At 38.1% G+C, this 6,817-nt stretch overlaps 1 protein-coding gene across 1 annotated transcript in view; it reads right to left on the bottom strand.

The window, feature by feature from the left end:
* Positions 1-1,363: 1,363 nt before the first annotated feature.
* Positions 1,364-6,817, bottom strand: part of ranbp10 (RAN binding protein 10) — a 50,006-nt gene continuing 44,552 nt past the window's right edge. The window contains exon 15 of the mRNA XM_050072982.1: positions 1,364-5,701. The gene's annotated coding sequence lies outside the window, so the exon portion shown is untranslated. The remainder of the gene's footprint in view (positions 5,702-6,817) is intronic.

Here is a 6,817-nt window from a genome sequence, read left to right as displayed (position 1 = left end):
AATAAAAAATAAAAATCAGTCAATCCCTCAGTCTAAGTGGACGTTTGTGCCAAATTTGAAGAAATTCCCACAAGCTGTTCTTGAGAAATTGTGTTCAGGAGAATGAGATGGATGCAAGGTCACAGAGACCTTGAACTCTGACCCTCGACCAAGAAAATCCATTCAGTTCATCCTCGAGTCCAATTGGACATTTGTGCCAAATTTGAAGAAATTCCCTTGACATATTGTGTTCACAAGGATGGCACTGACGTACGTACATACAGGTAACCCGAAAACATAATGCCTGCGGCCAAGGTCATCATTGGCGTGAAGGCATAAAAATAACAGCAATTCAACACAGATGTTTTTATGTTATGTTCCCATGATGGTAACATAACATTAGCTAGCTTAATATGAACTGAATCTTAGGACACCACTCATACTCTTTGGAAAAAAATTAAATAAAATCATATGTCCTACGCCTTCTGTAATTTAAAGGGTTTGGACATTCTGTCTGGCTGTTTGAATCAGGAAAAACTTGAGCTTGAAAAGGTGCTGTTTCCTCGTGGTCTGTGTCTGTGCAGTTCCTCCTGTTTTTGAAAAAATACATATATATACATAAATATAAAACATGTTTTTGGACTGCGGGTTTGAATCCACCAGCTGTCTGGGTGCCTTCATTGTGGAGTTATAATGTTCTCCCCGTGTCAGTGTGGGTTTTCTCCAGGCTCTCCGGCTTGTTGGGGAGGTTAGTTAAGGTTAATTTGGTGACTCTAAATTACCCATAGGTGTGAATGTGAGTGTGAATGGTTGTCTGCCTCTATGTGTTAGCCCTGTGATAGTCTGGCGACTTGTCTAGGGTGTACTTGCCGAATGGTGCCCAATGTCAGCTGCGAAAGGCTCCAATCCCCTGCGACCCGGTTATGCTTCGTCCATGTACTCACATTAATGTGTGCCTATGTTTTTGTAGACCGCTCTTTCTCTTTCATTTGTTGCTTTGTTATTTCTATATTTTCTTCATGTATGTCCTGCTTGCAACAACCCTATTTGATAAGGATTTTCTACATTCATCAGCATTTCTTTACTTTAGTACCAAATTTACCATTATAACTTTAAATTCTAATTCTCATCTTGTAGCAAGCTGCCCAGTGTTTTCTGCTTGTATCTGTTATATGTGCTGTTTCTGTTCAACCGATGTATTGGAGATGTATAAAATAGAACATTTTAGGCAGCACAGGTGGATATGAGAGGAACATCATGAACAAATCATTTATCCATATTTAGAGTCTGCAATCCACCTAGCCTGAAATCTCTGGACTGTAGGAGGTAAAAAGAAATACAAAGAACACTCACACTGGATAAAAAAGAAACAGGAGATCGAGCATATGCTTATGGATGTATTTTAATAAAAATAATTCTGTCAAAATTAAACAGAATACAATATTTCTTTTTTAACATGTTTCCAGTACATAGGTTTTTTTTTTCAATTATCATTTTTCCTTTTTTATATCATTTTAAAGGTTTTAAAAGTCATGCTAAGTAGAGGGTAACTCATTTCACAATTGTTTTTTTTTTACTTTTTATTTTTTGCTAAAACTCAAAAGTCAAAATATGAAATTAAAATCATGATAGAAGTCAATTGTGCACAGCTTGTCTGCGATGCCTAAATCCATTTCTCCGGTCTCTCTGCAAGAAGTCCATGAGGCTTCAGAGGCCTCGGGCCCATTTCCAAAACTGTTCACATTCATCCTTTCCTTGAAACAATCACTGATCACATCAGTGCTTATGTCTATGCAGGGATTAGAGGAAGGGTGCGTGGTAACAGTGCTGAGACGCAGCCCAGGCTCAAACACAAAGGACAGCTGGGAGACTTGTTCCCTACAGGTATGCAACAGAGGTTGTTCTTTCACGTACAAGTGTGTGTGTGTGTGTGTGTGTGTGTGTGTGTGTGTGTGTGTGTAACAGAAGTCCTTTACAGCTGTAGAAGCAGATGTCGTGTGTGTACTGTATGTGTGGTTATTAGAATAGTTCCTATTATAGCAGAAGGTCTGTATAAAAACCAACTCGGTAAAAAGTTTGTCCACATACCCTGTAGTAAACCCCACATTGCATATACACATCTCCAGTATTATATCATTCCATATTTCTCTACCATAGACTGAAATTCTCTTATAAATGGAAATATACACTTCAGGATGGATCCACAAGCCATTTGCCAGGTCACAACAAAGCAGCCGAAGTGACAGATCGCCACTGGTCAGACAACATTAAGTCATTGCTATTTGGTAGGAAATAGGTCTGGTGTAAAAACAAAAGACTCTAAATGTTTCAGATAAAACTAAGGTGTGGAACAAACCAGGTTTGTGATCAAAATCCAATCATTGGTCTAGACATAAGGTGAAGTTGAGCCCAATCTGTAATTTTGCAATGAACAATCATCTGTTAAGATACAGAGACAGAAAGCTGATGATTATAATAAAATGTCAAAAATAATAATCCAATACTAAACTCCAATATAACATAAATAAATAACACATTGTGAAATAAATAATCTGAAACACATTTAAGAGAGCCAATGAACTGTGAAATATGAGACATTTTCAAAACTCAACTCAGGAGCTAATGTTAGGGATATTTCCTGAATCACAACACTGTCTAAAGTACTCTGAATTAACCAGACAATGTTAGCTACTGCAGCTAACACTAGCTCTTCACTTTGATGCTAAATAATAAACCCAAGCTCACAAGCGAGCCTGGAGTTAGCTGGCTAGGTAGGTAGCATATGTAGCCTTGTTACGTTAAACAAAAAAAAATCTAACAAGTAGTTACTGTGCAGTGTGTCAAAGAGCAGCAACTAGTTGGTTGATTAAAAATGACTAAGTTGCTAGTAAGTTAGCTACTAGCTAGTAAGTTATCTATTAGCTAATAGGTGCTAGCTAGCTAGCTAAATTTTGGCAGATTTAGGGGGATAAATTGGCAGGAATGAAACATAATTGTTTTCATTAGTTTATAATCACCTGACACTAAGATTCGTCATGTTTGTTATCTTAGAATGAGCCTTTTATATCTATGTAAGGAGTGGGACTTTTTCATAGATTAATAATACAACCTAGACACTATATGGCAAGATGGTGCTTATGCCATCTTGTGCATATGACGAAAAAGTTTTCAAGCTCCTGGGTTTACTTCTGCAGTATCCTTCCCATTGAATATATGTAGTAGTGGGGAAAATGCAGGGAATTTTTTTTTTTGCTGCAATACCGCAAGTGGCCACTGGGGAAAAACTGGCTGCAAGGCTGAGCAGCATTACTGGGGGCCTGCAAACCCTGGAAAAGAGTTATCATTTTAGGACTCCTGGTTTCCTTGCCTCAAAGTAAATGGGTTTTTGGTTAGATGCCTGAAATAAAGTCTGTGGTTAACACAAGCTCAACAGATTCTCACACTTGAACTGAAATATGTCAGTTAATAACCCACTCCTGAATTTTAAAGCTTTTATGCGTCTTAAAAAAGACGGTTGCTAACAAGTGGCTAAACCAAACGTCATCATGCCAACCATGGCTTTACAGCCTAGTTGTGGCAGCAACATATAAGTCCTGCGACATGTAGTTTGTTTATAGCAAAACGTTAGCTTTTTGTTTTTGCTGATTGCATTTAGGCTCCAAAAATCATAAACGTGGCGTTCATTTGTGACGATTATCTTGTTGTATCTTGCTGTAAGTATTAATTACCCACAGAGTTTTTTTCTGCAATAATCCAAAATTCCATAGGCTTTTTGACAAGGGAACGAGAGCAACGCTTACTTCCTTGTTGGCCTACAGAAAGATGTCATCCCTGGAACACTCTATAGACCAGCATATGGACATTAATTATTTCACAATTTATTGGTTCAATTATATAATTTTTACTCCATTTATTCAGATGATATTTATTTCAAAATGTATTATTCAGTCACTGAAAAGGTCCAAGGTGTAGGATATAGGGAGATAAACTGGCATCAATGAAATATAATATTCATAACTAATTTTTATATTCACCTGAAACTAAGAATTGTTGTCTCTATACTAAGCGGGACATCAAATCCTACACACTTGACCTTTAATATTTAACACTTTGAGGCTCAATACAACGTGACTGTCAGCAAGAGGTGGTTGTCAAAAGACGCTGTAGCTGTAATTTCATGCTGTTGGGGGCTAGAAGTGGTATCTGTGTTTTTTTTGTACAACTGATCTGATTCCATAAACAGGAGCACTGTGGTTTCATCTAATGGGAAAAACTGAACAATAAAAAGTTTGGACAAACATGTGGTTGTGGGCCACAGAAATAAACTTGTCTATGTCCTCCTGTTCAATAGCGGGTAGGATATAGTCAAGTGAAGTTTATGGGTGAAATGGAGGGATCTGAGTTGGGGGAAAAAGCCCTGTTCCAACGCACACACAGCTGGCCTAATAACCTTTGAGAGGTTTGAAATCAAATGCCCCAAATGAAAGAAATACTGTGGCTTACTTATCACAATCACAATTATCACCCTGAAGAAAAAAAAAATCTTCTGGTTTGGCAAATTATTTCAACTCTTTTTTTGAAAACTGTAATTGCGACAGCATATGCACAGCGCAGGAAAGGCAGTGGACAATGTGAGAAAAAAAAAGTAATGAAATCCCCAGGGGTGACTTGACTTTTGGCCGTCCACACACTGTGCTTGTTAGTCTGCCTTTGAAACTGATTTTCTTTATGCTGGCATCAAGGCGACCATGATAACAATGTTATGTTGGGTCTTGAGAGCAGGTGTTGGAGCTGCAGCTGCTGCTGAGCTCTGCCACCTGCAACGACATCACTGATTGGACGATGCTGTGGTTGTTACACTAAAATTAAGGGTCCAACACCTCTAATATTCCAATTAAATGCCTTGTCATTACCATTTCTCCCTGGTTCTCCACTACAGAGACCCTTCAAGTATGTTTTTTCCAAGGATGATGTTTTTTTTTCATTATGCGTCTATGGCGCAAAGTCTTTTATATTCGAAGCATTCCCTTACTTAATTTTTATTTCCAACTTTCTGGAATAATTTAAGGAACCACTTTTCTCACATCAGTCTATTTTCTATTTTATATCAGTGGTTGTTTTTATGACTGTGTCGCATCAGCCTTGACCAGAGCTAATGATCCGCTCCACACAATCCACAATTGGTTTTTTTTAATGTATTTTTTGGGGTAAAGGACTCAGTCTGTCTGTCTTCTGTATCTTAACAAAGATGATGTTCATAGACCTCAGGTTTTGTGACCTGTAGTCATGGGGGTCACCGTGGTAACCAGATGTGGGTACTGTGGTCTGTGATATGGTGAACAACAACAATGCGAGTAAAATACTGATCGTAGGGAATTAAAATCCACCCATTATTAAAACATAAGAAAAAAATAAAAAGGGGGGGATTTACAATTTTTTTTGTCCAGGATGAGCACAACAAACTGACAAAAAAATGAACTATAAAAATGGCTAGATAAACAGAATAATAATTAATTATCTTTAAATAGTGTCACACATTTCTTTATTTGATAATACTAAATTAAAAGGAAGCTTTCTTCTCTCCCGCTCTCCTCTGCTCCTCTGTGCCGCTGGCTCGGTCTGACGGACAGCCAAACACACCAATCACACGCATGCTCTTTCCTCCGTCGCCATGACAACTACCTGCTGGACATGCCTTCTCTCAGTGCTACTTAACATTAACCTGTGGAGAGACGGGTAATCATCTAAGCGAGGTAATGAATGAATGTAACATGATTAAACAGCTTGCTTCAATATCCGTGTGCAGCATAGAATTGGAGTTTTGCCATTTTCATTTTGTTCTGGAGGAATTGTCCTTATTTTTACTTCATTTTCTGTATGACCACTGTATATGTTATTAAAATGTATTTCATTTTATGCAGGGAATTTACAATAAGGTGCTCCACTGTAGGAAAATAGACTGAGGCAGTAAATGCTGTGTTACATCCTGCAGGAGGGATGCACAATATTGGAATTTTAGCCAATATCCAATATGCCAATATGTAACAACTTATTTAACTGATACCAATATCTATACATCCACTTTTTTCTCCACCTAATTTTAGTGATCAACAGGTCTCTACTGTAGTGGAATTCACATCATATTATGCATGATAACCCACCAGCAGATGGAGACATGTAATACAAAGCTTTTCACTTAATGTAATATTCATTCATTGTGCAAATTAAGAAAAAGCATGTTGGCCGGTTCTGACGGTTCATCTTAAAGCCAATATTGGCTGATACCAATGACCGATAGTATTTGGCATCCCTACCCTGCAGCCATACAGTCTTTCCACTATTGATCCATACGCTTCAATACAGGACGCCAAAAATGCCAAATGTTACACGCCATAAGTCAATTAGAAAATATAGGAAACCCTGATATTTTTCAACCTAGATATCATTCTGATAACTGTGGTCATTCTTCCTATAGGGGTCATTTTAACTTTGCACTCGCCACCATTGTTGAGGTTTGGAAACTTGAACCTCATAAAACAATGCATCAATGAAAGCACCTGTTACACACAGAAACTTTGCACATCGTGTGTGATGCTTTATATTGTTTTACTTGTTGTGAAAATCGCAATATGAGACAAAATTAAACGACACATTCGCTCCCTTGCTTCTCTCCACTGTCGCCACTTTCACCCCATGTCTTGCATTTGCCACCATGGTTACGTGAAGGGGCTGAACTATCCTCCCTCTTTGTCTCTGCACTGTCTCTCTGTCTGTCTGTGTGTGACCTTCATCCTCTATTAAATTTTCCTCCTCCTCATCATCATCATCCACCTGAATA

The sequence above is a fragment of the Epinephelus moara genome, chromosome 20 (genome assembly GCF_006386435.1).
Source record: "Epinephelus moara isolate mb chromosome 20, YSFRI_EMoa_1.0, whole genome shotgun sequence".
In the NCBI taxonomy this organism is placed as follows: Eukaryota; Metazoa; Chordata; class Actinopteri; order Perciformes; family Serranidae; genus Epinephelus; species Epinephelus moara.
This window is presented reverse-complemented; position numbering and strand designations above follow the sequence as displayed.